Source organism: Lissotriton vulgaris, chromosome 3_1 (assembly GCF_964263255.1).
Source record: "Lissotriton vulgaris chromosome 3_1, aLisVul1.2, whole genome shotgun sequence".
NCBI classification, from domain to species: domain Eukaryota; kingdom Metazoa; phylum Chordata; class Amphibia; order Caudata; family Salamandridae; genus Lissotriton; species Lissotriton vulgaris.
This window is the reverse complement of record NC_141689.1, coordinates 1,773,823,119-1,773,837,559: the sequence shown is the minus strand read 5'-3', so window position 1 is coordinate 1,773,837,559 and position 14,441 is coordinate 1,773,823,119. Positions and strand designations below refer to the sequence as shown.

The 14,441-nt window shown below is 51.8% G+C and overlaps 1 protein-coding gene across 15 annotated transcripts in view; it reads left to right on the top strand.

Annotated features, from left to right (window-relative positions):
• The window catches only part of BLTP1 (bridge-like lipid transfer protein family member 1), a 1,831,302-nt gene that overhangs the window by 1,548,933 nt on the left and 267,928 nt on the right, over nt 1–14,441 (top strand). The gene's annotated exons all lie outside the window — the stretch shown is intronic.

Sequence of the window (14,441 nt, the reverse complement as noted above, 5' to 3'; positions counted from 1 at the left end):
CACTAGATTAACCATCAAATCCCAACTGAAGAAGAATCAAGACAGGTGCACTAGCCCTATATCCTCTCATTCTTACATTCTTCCTCCTTCTTCCCCCTCCTCCTCCACCTATCCCTCCTCCGCCTCATTCTAAAATTCTTCCACCTAAAGTTGCCACCTCTCCACCTAAAGCCCCTAGTTCCCCTCCACTGCATAGATTTCCTTCTCTGTCATCGCCAGAAGGGGGGGCACATTCATCCTATGAGGAGCCTAGTCCCTTACATCCCACTGATCCATATCATGCCCTATATGATCCAGAGCCCCGAGATATTCTTTGGGGTGGTTATGGTGTTGTCCCTCCAGGTGACAACGACCCTTAACTCTACCCAACCAAACCTTCTCCACCTGATGATACCACCTGGTATCATGAGTTCATTCACAAGTCGGCCACCTTTCACAAGGAGGACTTACACACCCTCCCAGAGGAGGATGACTTCCTGGTGGAAAAGCTCTCATACATTCAGTGCTCAAAACAGTACCTACCAATGCTTAAGGGGATGTTGAGGTCCTCTCAGGAGGTCTTTAAAGACCATGTTAAGGCCCAAGTTGTTATGCCCAGAGTTGACAAAAAGTGTAAGGCCTCCCCTTCGGATTCACCTTATATCTGAGGACAGCTCCCACCAGATTCTCTGATCATGCATACCTCCCACAAACACGCAATGCACAGGGTACTGGGGACGCCCGCTCCCCTGACAAATAAAGTAAAAACGATTGATGCAGCTGGAAAATGGGTGTCCAACTCGGTCGGCTTACTCTCTAGGTATTACCAAGCACAGTACGATGAGATTTAAGACCTGATCCAACATCTTTTGGATCAGTACAGACAAAGAGCCCGTAGCAGAGGTCCAGACCATCTCCAGCACCACCATTAGGTGTGGTCGGGACACAGCTGACACGCTGCCTGGGATATTAACTTGTTATCTGCCGACATGCCTGGCTCAGTGTGCCTGGCTTCAAGCCAGAAGTCCAGCAGCATCAGATGAACTTGCCCTTTGATGGAGAACACCTCTTCGTGTCTCACGTTTATCAGATGCTGGAGAAAATTAAAAAGGACACAGACACAGCTAAAGCAATGGGGGTTCTTCAGTCTCCCATTACCCGCAGCTCCTTTCGATGCTTTCAGTTCCATGGCTGCGCCAAGGCAACCTCCCAGGAGGCTTCTACTTCATGCCAGAAGCAAGAACAGCAAACCTTCTGGGTTTTTTCAGAGGGGCCTATAGGGGAAATAACCACCAGTGCAGGGGCATTGGTGGTGTGGCAAAGGTAGCTGCTCCCGCCAACCAGCGACTCCCACACCCTTCCCCCACATAACACTTAACAAGGGCCGCTTGCAGCAGTGCCTCATATAATGGCAAAACATCACCTAAGACCATTGGTTTCTGTCCATTATAGAACTGGGTTACTGCCTGCGACTCACTACACCAACCCCAAACACCACCCTCTCTTCCCCCTCGCAAGCACTCCCTCTCCATATAACATCAGCGCCTCCTCCAGTATGGAGTGGACCTGCTATTCATTCAGGACGATAGGGACAGCTAGAAGGATGGGGCTCCCAAAGTACGGGGAGCGTTTTAACCGCATCCCTCTCACATTCCTATGAATGTTCATATTCATATTCCGCCTTCACTGGCTCCCAGTACGAAGGCGCATTGAGTTTAAATAACTCTGTCTGGTTCACAAAGCTCTATTTGGTAGTGTGGCAGAGGATGTGCAGTCTGTTTCCTCGGTACACACCTGCACGTGAGTTAAGATCAGCCACGCTTGGGTTGGTCAAACTTCCCAAGATAAAGAAAGCAAGATGGGGAGGAAAACGTTTTTGCTTTCTTGCTTCTAAGCTATGGAACTCAGTTCCTATCCTTCTGAGAAAGGAATTAAACAGAAGGACGTTCCGCAGGGAAATTAAAACCTGGCTTTTTATTCAACGAAAATCTGTGAATGCGTTGTATTCTGTTCAGTTTTCACTAGCGCCAGGACGCCTCTGCAGCAGTGAGCTTCACAAATATTTTCATTCATTCAAGCCCAAAAAGGGCACCCCATAAGATGAGAATATAATACCTATGAAGACCCTCTCTATAGGAGTATGTGATTGAAAAACCAAGACCCAAGAAAAGAGTCCTGGCTGGTACTACCTAGAGGGAGCCATAAAACCGATCAGAGGTCCTGATGAAAGACACCACGACTGAAGGCGCAAGTAGGCTGAAACATTTTGACCTGCTATTTCACATAGATGTGTTGGACATAATATTTGCTATACACATCCTTTTTAATTTTTAATCTTGCTACTCCCTACCACCCTCTTTTAACAAATTTGGAAATTTTGGAGTTGGGAGGTAATTTTTTTATTAGAAGTTTTCAACCTTTTGGGATCCTGAATTGTTTATGAAAATCAAGAGACCATTCCTCCTGGTGGAAATTAGCCCCTATGATGTTACCATCGGCTATAAGTACGTCAGAGGTACGCTGCCACTGACTGAACATAGCTGTTGAGGGTCTCACACTTATCCTAAAGGAGATCCTACAATTGGAAATTGTGTTCCCACTTCTTTTTGATTGTTTAGTGGACCTGCTAATACTCAGATGGGCCGTAGAGCCTGTGCCACCAGACAACACAGAAAAGAGATGTACTCTCAATATACTTTCTTATCCTAACGAAATACTGATCCCTCAGCCCATACTTGACCTCAGGTCCTTCAACAATTTAATCCTGTCAGAGCAATTCCACGTGCTCATGTTATGTTATGTTAAAGTTAACTTTAAAGCGCACGTTCACCAAACGGTTTTTTGGCGCTGTGAGTAGAGCGGTAACAAAATCAACCAGTGAGGGAGAATCATTTGTAAGAGTGGGAGAAAATCCAGGTTTTAAGTAATTTCCTAAATTGCGTATAGGAGTCTGCCATAAGCAAATAGAGAGGGAGGGCGTTCCAAAATTGGGGGGCCAAGGTCGTGTATCTGAGACCACCATGTTTCTTCCATTTAAAGGTGTGAGAGATCAGCAAGTTCTTATTAGAGGAGTGTAGATCACGGGGGAAAATACCGCTGAATGTTTAAAGCAATGAAAGCAGGACCACGTCCTGACAGGGCTTTGTTGATGGTACAGCCCAGTTTAAATAGACAGCTTTGGGGTATGGGAAGCCAATGGAGGCTTTTCAGCAATGGTTTCACATGAGAGTGCTTTGGCTGCCCAAGAATGAGTCTGGCTGCCTGATTCTGGACCTGTTGCAGGCGATGTAATTGGTATGCAGGTATACCAACGTACAGGGAATTAGCGTCATCAATACGCGAAATAACCATGTTGAGAACCTCTTGAGTCATGGCTTCGGAGGAGAGGAATCTGCTAATTTTACGAATTCTTCGAAGACGAAAAAAGCATGCTGAGACCACTGAGATGACCTGGGCCTTCATGGTGAGATCATTACTGATCACAATACCCAGACTCTTTACTGAAGAGGCCGGGAGTGGAAGGCTCCCCAAAGATGGAGGCCAAAAGCTAGAATTCCATGGGATGACCAAACCACCAGTGAAAATCAACTCTGTTTTATCTGGGTTTAGTTTGAGTTGATTGGCATTCATCCAGTCACTGATAAAGCTCATTATGGATTGAAAGTTTGTGATGGATGAAGCTGATAAATTGATGTTAAAAATCAGCTGGAGGTCATCAGCATAGTTGAACACAACAACCTTTCTCTTACGCAAGGCCAAAATCAGGGGTAAAATGTACAAGTTAAAAAGTAGAAGAGAGAGTGATGAGCCCTGTGGGACCCATTCAAGTCCATTTTTTTTTGTTCTGCTTTGAAGCGGGCCAGGCGAAAAGATTGGGAACGATTTGTAAGAAAGGAGGTGATCCATTTCAATGGCAGGTCCCGGAGCTCAGCGCTGCTGACATGGTCGACCAAAAGCTGATGATCGACCGTGTCAAAAGCAGCCGGCAGGTCCAGGAGCACCAGGGCCTTAGTAGTGCCCTGGTCTTCCCCCCTTCTTAGGTCATCCAGGACGACCGTCTCAGTAGAATGTTCTGGCCTAAAACCTGCTTGGTGAGGGTCCAGGTAGTGAGTCCGTTCGACAAAGGAGCTGAGGCTGTTGGCAACATGAGCTTCTAGAACTTTGCTCAGGTAAGGTAGCAAAGAAATAGGGCGATAATTGCCAGGTACCTACGGATCTAGGTTGGGGTTTTTGAGAAAAGTGACAACTTCAGCCATTTTAAATGAATCTGGGATAGTCCCTAGAGCAAGGGAGTTGTTAATGAGCGATAGATGAGGATCCAGACAGCGTAGAAAGACCTCCCGAAGAATATGGCCGGGACAACTGTCCATAGGGAAACCAGAGCCAACTTTCTCTCCAGGAGATCATTCCTCTGCTGCAGTAAGGTGACTTCATGGCTGCTCTCGACCTGAAGAACTCATATTTCCACATCCCAATCCGCCCGACACACCTCATATTTTATGTTAAGTGCTCAACACTTTTAATTCCAGGTTCTGCCCTTTGGGGTAACTGCAGCTCCTAGATGCTTTGCCGAATCAAGTCCCTTTGCAGTGGTAACTGCTCATTTCATGAGGAATGGAATCCACTTTTTCCCATACCTCAATGGCTCTGTGATCAAAAGTGCAAACAAGCAATAGTGGTCCACAACCAGATCACCATAGATCTTCTCCTTGATCTCTGGTTCACTGTCAACCTGGGCAAGGCCCACCTATAGCCTCTTCAGATACAGCCCTTCCTAAGAGCAATTCGAAATTCAGTCTCTGGGAAGGCTTATCTCAGCCCCGCATGGGTATAAGCTTTTCAGGTTCTGCTGCCTCTTTTCCAGCCAGATCAGCAGCTAACAGTCAGGACAGTCTCAGGAAATCACACGCCAGATTACGCCCCGGAGCAACCCCACTCCTCAAGGACAGCCTGCATCAGTCGTACCCGACTGCATCGCGGTTCCCTCATTATCATCCCTATATCGACGCTGATTCCACTACACTGTGGCATATTCGACACACCGAACTCTCGAACTGATTAAACGCCGCTTACAGCCCTGATGAGTCACGGGTCTTGCCCCGTTGACGAAGCACGTGTCGGCTGGCGTTTGTAAATACAGAAAGAAAAAAAGACTTCTATAAAATCTAATATACTGTCTTTACCGGTGTCCACTGTGTTGTCGCAAATTACTGTACCAGAAAATTTCATTTTTATCTTACGTGTGCCCAGTACCTGCTGTAAACAGTCAGGACAGTAATGCGCCTCCTCAGCAAAATGACCTCATGTGTTGTCACAGATCCCCATGCTCGCTTGTACATGTGTCTTCAAGAGTACCTGGCAGCACAATGGTCACAAGCATACGGTCCCAGGGAGGATCTAGTGTTAAAATGGACCCACAGTAATGGAACAGCAACGACCTGTTGCACAACCGGTCCTTTCTAGATCAGATTCCCCAAGCGACCATCGCCACGGATTTCAAAGATATGACTGTTCAAGGAATATGGACACTCCTTCAACAGACCTCCCACATCAGTTATCTGGAACTGCTGGCAGTCCAACTGCGTCTCAGAGCTTTCTTCTGGCTCGTCCATCACAAAAAAGCCCTGATCAAAACAGACAATATGACTACCATGTACGACCTTTGGAAATAAGGGGGCACATATTCTCTCCAGCTCTCAGCGCTGGCACAAAAGCTTTGGCGTTGGGCGATCCATTACCAGGTACATCTGCCATTAGAGAACCTTTCAGGAGTGTACAACATTGCAGACCTTCACAGCAGAATGCGGCAACAAGAACACAAGTGGGAAATCTACCCCCAAGTCCTGCTCCCATGCTTCCAGCTTTGGGGGTTCCCCAGTGTATATCTATTTGGAATTGCGGAAAACGTCAAATGCCCAAGCTTCACCTCCAGGTTTCCAGACCCATAGTCCATTGGCAATGCATTATGGATGAACTGCTCAGGGATATTCATTTGCCTATACTTATCTGCCTCTCCCACTTCTTCCCAGAGGCTACGGGAGACATCCCTCTCCAACTTGGGCCAGACAACCCTGTTTTACAACCCTTCTAGTGTTTTATGTAGTCCCTCACGCGATCTTCCCAACCGGCCACATCTTCTAACTTAACACCAGGACACAGTCTGGCACCATGACCCCAAGCAGCTAACCTAGCGATTTTGCTTCTGAGCTCCTAGAGTTTGGCTACCTCAGTCTACCTGCTGAATGTATGCCCATCCTCGAGTAGGCTCGCCATTCCACTACCCGAGTCTGCTATGCGGCAAAATGGAAGAGGTTTTTCCACTACTGCATACCCAAACACATTGATCCACTTAAGCCAGCAGTGCAAGATTTTGTCTGCTACCTGTTTCACTTGCAACACTTAGGTCTCGTGTCCACTTCCATTCATTAGCATTTGGCTGCAGTGGCACTCCTCGTTATTCAGTGTCCCCATTATTGAAACCTTTATGGAGGGGTTAACACTCCCCTCCCCTCTCAATTGCCCTCAGCCCCTCAACCTTCAAGTATTCCTCACTAGTCTCATGGATCCCCCTTTTTTTTTTTTTTTTTTTTAAATTATATTTTTATTGCAGAGTTATAAACCACAGGATACAATTAAGCAGCCAGTACACTTGTGGGCTCCCCCCGTCCAATGATAGATCACAGTCGTACACAGCCATTCAGCCCGCATCCCGGAGGCCGGGCGGCATATTACATAGCTCAAAAGGAACACATCACAGTGTACGTCCCATTGGGACCCTGGCGGAAGGTCGTATTGTGTATCTGCTTTTACCCCCCCACCCACAACAACATACCCGTCAGCCATCTCCGTGGTAATCTATGAAATCGCTCGAGCCGGGGCCTGCCCTAGGCTATATGGGCCTTCGCACCTGGCCGTTCCACCCAGCCGGCCTACCCCCCACTCAGTGCCCACCGTCCCAATAGGTCCAAGGCCCTAACAAGCAACCCTCCAATGGCTTCCGGCCCTCCCCAAACCCCCTGCAACCAACCCCCCCAAGGCCCCCCCTCCCCTGGCAACTGCTAAGGTGTGTGCTTCGCCCTATCGAATTGGATGGGTCCACTACAGTGCTTAGTACCATACTTCTGTGTTCGCCCCGCGGTGTCCAGCGGCTTAGTTCTCGCCTTCCTCATCCTCAACCAAAGAATCACGCAAAGCCTGTACCACTAACTCCCATGCACGCGCTGCATCCAGTGCCTTCTCATTCCCCAACTTTACTGCTTGCTTCATCCGGAGCACACTCTCGCAGTCAGACCACCGCAGCAACTCATTCTTCCACCTACGCAGTGAGGGACCTCCCCTGGACTTCCAGTGCCACGATATTTCCCTCTGTGCCAATATCAGACCCAGGTCTATGAATTTACTTGTCACCTTGGTGTGCTTAGTATGCGGGAACCAGAGCAATAGGCACGCCGCCATGTCGAATTCTACCTCCCTGTCAGTCACTTCATTCAGGAGTTCCCCTACCTCCGCCCAATAGGTCCCCAGTTGTGGACACCCCCAAAACAAGTGGTCCATGTCCGCCCCTAGGGACGAACACCTGGGGCAACAGGCATCCGGCACCCGAAAGTACCGCTGTAGTTTCTCAGGAGTTAAATAGGCCCTATGGAGCACATAGAAGTGAACCTGCTGAAAGCGCGCGTTCCTGGTGCCCTTCCACGTGCGTCGCAGGATATGGCCCCATGCCGTATCCGGTATGGGCCGGCCAACGCTCGCCTCCCATTTAGCTTTGAGCCCGTGGAGTGGTTCCAGCCCTTCGTTCAGCATCCTATTATGGAGGCACGTCACAGCTTTGAATGTGCCAGCCGCCATTACCACATATTGGCACGCCATAGTCGTCGCGGGTTCCAAGAGCCCCTCCTTCCAGTGCTTTTGTACGGCAGCCACAACTGCCGCATGTAGGAGGAAGCCCCCCTCAGGCAGTCCGAACTGGTCCCGGAGCACTTCGAACGGTGCCAAAGCCCCATCTATGTACAAGTCGCCCACCACCTGCAACCCTGCCTCCTCCCAATCCAACAACGGGGACCAATCCCCTCCGTGCGGCAACGCCGTCAACATCCCGAGCGGGATCTCCGGGGCATAAGGCCGCGATGCCCTCGCTCTCCGAAGGCTCCTCTGCCAGCACAGCCGGAGCGTCCGCTCTTCCATGGTGAGGGCCCGTAACTCGAGCCGCTGCTGCATGATGATGTAGGACAGCACGTGGCGCTGTATTCCCCGATCCCGATCTTCCTCCGGTCCCCGGAACACCCTGGCTACGTTCTGCGTAAGGACCTGCAACTGCGCCGCCAGATAATACAGCTCCAGGTCGGGCACGGCCATGCCCCCTTCCAACTTGGGGCGAAGTAGCGTGCTCAGGGCTATTCTGCGGCGGCCATGCCCCCATAGAAAGCCAGTTATCATCGACCGCAGTTCCCTAAACACCGCCTGGGGAATCCAGGTAGGCAGCGTACGGAAATAATAGAGGAAGCGGGGGAGCGCCACCATTTTCAACAGTGTTATCCTGCCCAGGACTGTCAGCGGGAGGGTCGACCAGAAAGACAAGCTGCCCCGCAGCGCCCGGACACAGCGGCCAATGTTACCCTCCAAAAGGTCCGCAGCCGAGTGGTAAATGCGGACACCCAAGTAGGTGATGCAAGAGGGTTCCCATACCACACCCAGATCGCTGCTAGGGGTTGGCGATCCCGCACTCAGCGGAAACACGCAAGTCTTCGCCCAATTGACCTTAAGGCCCGACAGCCGGCCGAACTCAGTCAACAGATCTATCGCTCCAACCAATGCCCCCGAGGTGTCAGCTAGGTACAGGAGCAAGTCATCCGCATAGAGCGATATATAATGCCATAGCCCATCACTCACAATCCCCGCGTATCGGTCGCCTGACCTCGCATGGACCGCCAAGGGTTCCATCGCCAGAGCAAACAACAGAGGGGAGAGAGAGCATCCCTGTCGTGTTCCCCTGCTCACCGGGTACGCCGCAGACACCAGGCCGCCCAATCGTACTCTCGCCGTCGCCGAGGTATATAAGACCCTCGTCCACCTTCGAAACCCGTCGCCCATGCCAAACCTCTCCAGCACTCCATCCAGGAAAGGCCATTCCAAGCTATCGAAGGCCTTCTCGATGTCCACGGACAGAACCGCCGGCACTCCCTCCTCATCCAAGATGGCGTCCATTATTCCCACCAGGCGGCGGATATTCATCGCCGTGCTCCTCGTGGGTATAAACCCGGCCTGGTCCCTGTGCACCAGGCCCGTCATATGCGGGGCCAGTCTGGTGGCTAGGATGCGGCTCAGGATCTTATAGTCCACCGTCAGCATGGATAGCGGGCGATAAGACCTCACGTCCGCGGCATCCCGGCCAGGCTTGAGGAGCGGTACTATCAAGGCCTCCCTCATGGACCCAGGCAATGCCCCCTTCTCGAAGGCTTCCGTGTACACCACCAGCAGCCTGGGCGCCAGGATGTCCACATAGTGTTGATAGAACTCGATTGGCAGTCCGTCCACCCCGGGCGTCTTGTTACGGGCCATATGTTTGATGGCCACCCGAATTTCCGTAAGCGTGATCGGGCCACCCAGTTCCCTCGCGTCTTCCTCGTCCAGGACCGGAAGCGGCCTCTCCCCAAGGTACTCCGCGATGTCCTGAACCCCCACTCCCAGCTGACTCCGGTACAGTTCCTCATAATATCCCCTGAAGCGGTCCAATACAGCTGCCTGGGAGTACACCATCTCTCCCTGCGCATTATTAATGCTGAGAATCGGGCAGCCCCTAAGTTCCGGGTTAGCTAGTCTGGCCAAGAGGGTACCCACCTTGTCCCTTTCTGCGTGTGCCCTGATAATGTACTGCCTATAGTCATAACATCTCAAACGTTCCGTCTCCGCGGCTACCACTTCCTTCGCCTCCAACAACTGGGCCTGTAAACCTGGCCTAGCCGGCCTGCGGCGCTCCAAGTCCCTCAAAGTTTCCTCCGCTTTCATTAGGTCATTCAGCACAGTCGTACGAGCATTCGAGAACCTGCCCAAACACACCCCTCTCACCACCACTTTCATTGCATCCCACTCAGTAGATCTACTCGAAGCCGTGCCTTCATTCACACCGAAATAACTATCAATGCCTTGCCGGACCGCATCGTCAAACACAGAATCCTCTAGCGTCTCCGGCCGAAGCCGCCATGTTGGTATCACTGAGCGCTCCCTCTGCCACTGAATATGCACCAATAGGGGGTTATGATCGGATATAGTCCTAGCCAGGTACTCCGCATGGGTAATCAATGGGGCTAGGGATCCCCCGCAAAGCACCGAATCGATCCTGACATGTAGATCATGGAGAGCGGAATAGAAGGAATAGTCCCTGGTTTCCCTGTGCCTCTCCCTCCAGACATCCAGCAACCCCCATCGTTCTTGCCAGTCCTTCCTGTGCGCGGCCAGCCTGCGCACAGGAGAGTCTACTAGGGGGGGATGGGACCTATCCAGAGCAACATCCGTAATTGAGTTGAAGTCCCCCCCCAGCACTATCGGACCCGCCAGGAAAGAGGCCAAGGACCCCGAGAGGCTATCAAAGTATCGGCCTTGGTCAGTGTTCGGTGCATAAACACAACAGAAAACCACATCCCGTCCATATAACCTCCCCTCCACCGCTACAAACCTGCCATCCGGATCTACTACTTGATTCAGCACTTGAAAGGGTATCCCCGCCCTCACCCAGATCAAGACCCCCCTGGCATACGCTGAGTAAGTGGTGCCAAAGACCTGGCCCCGCCATCTTTTCTGCAAGGCAGCGCACTCTTTTTTAGTGAGATGGGTCTCCTGGAGCATAGCAATCTGAACCCCCCTACGTACCAGGTATGCATGCACTTTGTGACGTTTCACCATAGTCCGCAGCCCCCGGACATTCCACGTTAGGCATTTCAAGTTAGGTAATGTCCCCATTCCAACTCCGTATAGTCCGAATCAAATAACAACGGTCCATGGCCCCCCCAAAGCAGTTGCCCCCCCCCAAACAGTCCCAAAACTGAAACATTCCCCAACCCCCACTCCCCAGGACAGAGCACACGAACCCAATGGCCGCCCCCATCCAAACCTTGATCCAACTTCACACACACTTACCCTGTGGTCTCCACCACAGTCGACCTTAAGGGCCTAAGGGGGGTGAGTCGCCGCCGACCCCAGCTAGCGGAGCCCGCATCCCGCACTTCATCCCCTCCAAAACACACAGCTCCCCTTCCCGGCAACCCGCCCCCCAGCAACAGGATATCACCCTACCATGAAGTCCCGATCTAGTCCCAGTTCTATTTCAGCCGCAGAAAACAACATCCGAAGTCTGTGGGGTCACTATCGGCCCCTTCTGGCTCTCTGCCTCCGAAAGTTCCTCTCCTGTTCTGCTGCCTTCCCCTCCCGAGTCCGTTTCGGCCCGTTCACTGTTCTGTTGCGACCCTGTGATGGCCGCCGTCGCTGCGAGTGCATCCCTCTTCTCCGCCGCCATTTGAGCCTCCCGCTTCTCCCGCTGGCGCCTGTTGCGGGATCTGATGCGTTGTGACTGCCGCACCCGGGGCTGCTTGGGTTGGTCTCGCCGACTTTGGTGCGATCTGTCCGTCCCCGCTCTATACGACTCAAGCCATTGCCAAACTTCGTCCGGAGTCTGGAAAAAGTGCGTGGAGCCATCCATAATAATCCGCAGCTTGGCCGGGTAGAGCAAGGAGTACTGGATGCCTTCCTCCCTGAGCTCCTTCTTCACAGCAAGGAACGATGCCCTGTCCTTCTGGACCGCCTGCGTATAATCCGGGAAGATCGTTACCTTGCTGTTCTCCACCTCATAAGGGCCCGACATCCTGGCCCGCTGGATGAGGAGATCTCGGTCCTTGTAGTGGAGGAGCCGCACCACCATCGGTCGGGGGGGGCGGCCAAGCCCCGGCGGGCGAGCGGGCACCCGGTGAGCTCGCTCCAGAGTGAAGAATGGAGTAAGCCCCTCCGGCGCCACCACAGTGCGAAACCAGTTCTCCATGTAGGCCACCGCATCCTCCCCCTTAATCCGTTCCGGCAGGCCTACGACCCGCACGTTGTTCCGCCTATTGCGGCCTTCGGCATCCTCCGCCCTCCGCTCCAGTGTGTCCAGTCGGGCCAAAATGTCCGTGATCCTGTGCTCCGCGGTCACCACCGATGGCTTCAGGTCCAGCAACAGTTGGTCATGATCCTTGACCCGATCCGCCAGCTTCGCGTGATCCGCGCGTAGCAGCCCCAGGCCCGTGGCAACTTGGGCAATGTCATTGTGCAATGCCTCCTTAGTGGAGGTGATCGCCTCAAGGATGGCATCCAAACGCCGGTTCAGCCGCTGTTCCTGATCAAGCTCCGGGGAGGGACTCTCACTCAGCTGAGTCGATGTCGCCGAGTCCCCCTCGCGGCTCCCGGGCATCGGCCCTCCGATCGCCGCCATGTCAGGGCGCTGCGTCACAAGTCCGGTCACCCGTGCTGCGAGTACGCCCGTGGGTCCGTGCCGGCCACCGGGCACCGGGCAGTGCTATGTCCCCGCCGACGTTCTCAGGATCAATGGCCAGGCAGACGGGCTCCGTCCCGTCACCCCCCTGTGGCCTGCGGGGGGAAGGATGAGTCTTAGGGCGGCGGCCAACGAGGGCCCCCGATCTTCTGGGTGAAACGGGTCAGCGTCCCCTGGTCTCAGGACATCACGCCGCCAATCTCAGTGTGTCGGGCAGCCTGGTGCAGGGTCCCTTGCTACTTGGCGACATCCGGACTCAGGGCTGAAGTTCGGGACCGTCCGACCACCTCGCCGCCATTTTCTTCACACCCTGGGCTACACCTCGGCCGCCTCTTCTCTCGATCTCCTCGGGGCCAGCAGTCCCCCAGCGACTCTCCGATTACGCCCAGCTGTCCCCTTACACTTCAGAGGGCAGGAGCGTCGTCTCCGGGTCGCCTAGGGTCCCAAAAAACAGGAGAAATAGCGGGATTCCGCGCGGAGCTGCGAGCTCACGCCGCCATCCCGATCGGCGTCCAAGCCACGCCCCCCCATGGATCCCCCTTTATTGCCCCTTCATAAGTGCCCTCTCCAGTTTATCTTCTGGAAGGTAGTGTTTCTAGTCGCAATCATTTCTCTCATGCGTCCACCCTGACAGAGTAGTGATTAGAACAAACCCAACTTTTTTGCCCAACGTGGTCTCCCATTTCCACCTGGACCACAGTATTGAACATCCATTGTTCTTCCCACACCCGGATTGAATGACAGAAAGATTCCTTCACACATTAGATATCAAAAATGCCCTCATAAACTACATCGACAGGACCAACCTTTTTGTAAAGCACAACAGTTATTTGATGCCTACACTAAACCACACAAAGGCAGTGCGATTTCAAAGGCAGGGATGGCTCACTGTCTGGTAAAGTGCATTCAGACCTACTGCACCAAAGCCAAAACACCGCTCCTTGCTCCCCCAAGGCCACATTCTACATGCAAGAAAGTGACCTCCATGGCCTTTTTAGGTAAAATTCCAATTGCTGGCATTTGTAAGGTGACTACCTAGTTTACTTCACAAATGATTAGCAAACTACTGCATAGATATACTAGCAAGTCAACAAGGTCAAGTGGGCAAGTCTGTAATATGTAAAATTTTTCAATTCTCTTTAATATCCTCTGGCTAACCACCGCTAAGGGGAGAACTGCTTTGTAGTCTATGCAGAGCAGTGTATCTACAGCTACACATGCCACAAAGGAAAACTGTTACTTATCCTGTAAGCATCCATTTGTGGCCTGTAGTGCTGTAGATTCACATGCCACCCCCCGCCTCCCTGAAAGCCCTAGGTTGTTGCAGTTGCTGTGCTTTACTTTTATTTTCAACATTCAGTCGCATGGCCATCTTCTAAAACTTCTATGTTCCATCTCCATCCTCAAGTCATGCGGGAAAACAATCGAACAATGACGCTGATGTCCATGCACATTACCAGTTACAGGGGGAGTGACTATAACTCGTGACACAAAAGACTTCTGCAAAGAAAAACAAGTTGTACACATCTGAGCACAACACTAAATGACAGAAGTATGGAGAGCATGTGAATCTACAGCACTACATGCCACAAACAAATGCTTACAGGGTAAGAAACATGTTCCATGTATTTGTGTGTGAAGGGGTCACTTACCTTACATATACTTGCCTTGCATGGTCAAGGCATTTGTGTGGTAAAGACATGTGTTATAACATCATACATTTGTCAAAGGATAATGCAGTGCAGGGCAATTGATACCTATGAAAACAAGCACTGGCAAAACCAGAGTGATTGGCCAGGGCAAGCTGGTGCGATTGTTATTTTTTTCATTATTTCAAGCATATAAAATCAAAAGAAAAAAACATGGTGTCTGAACAATGCAGCCCTAATCGGTCAATAAAATAAATAGAAAAAATAAACAATGCTTGCAATTTTACTAGAATAGT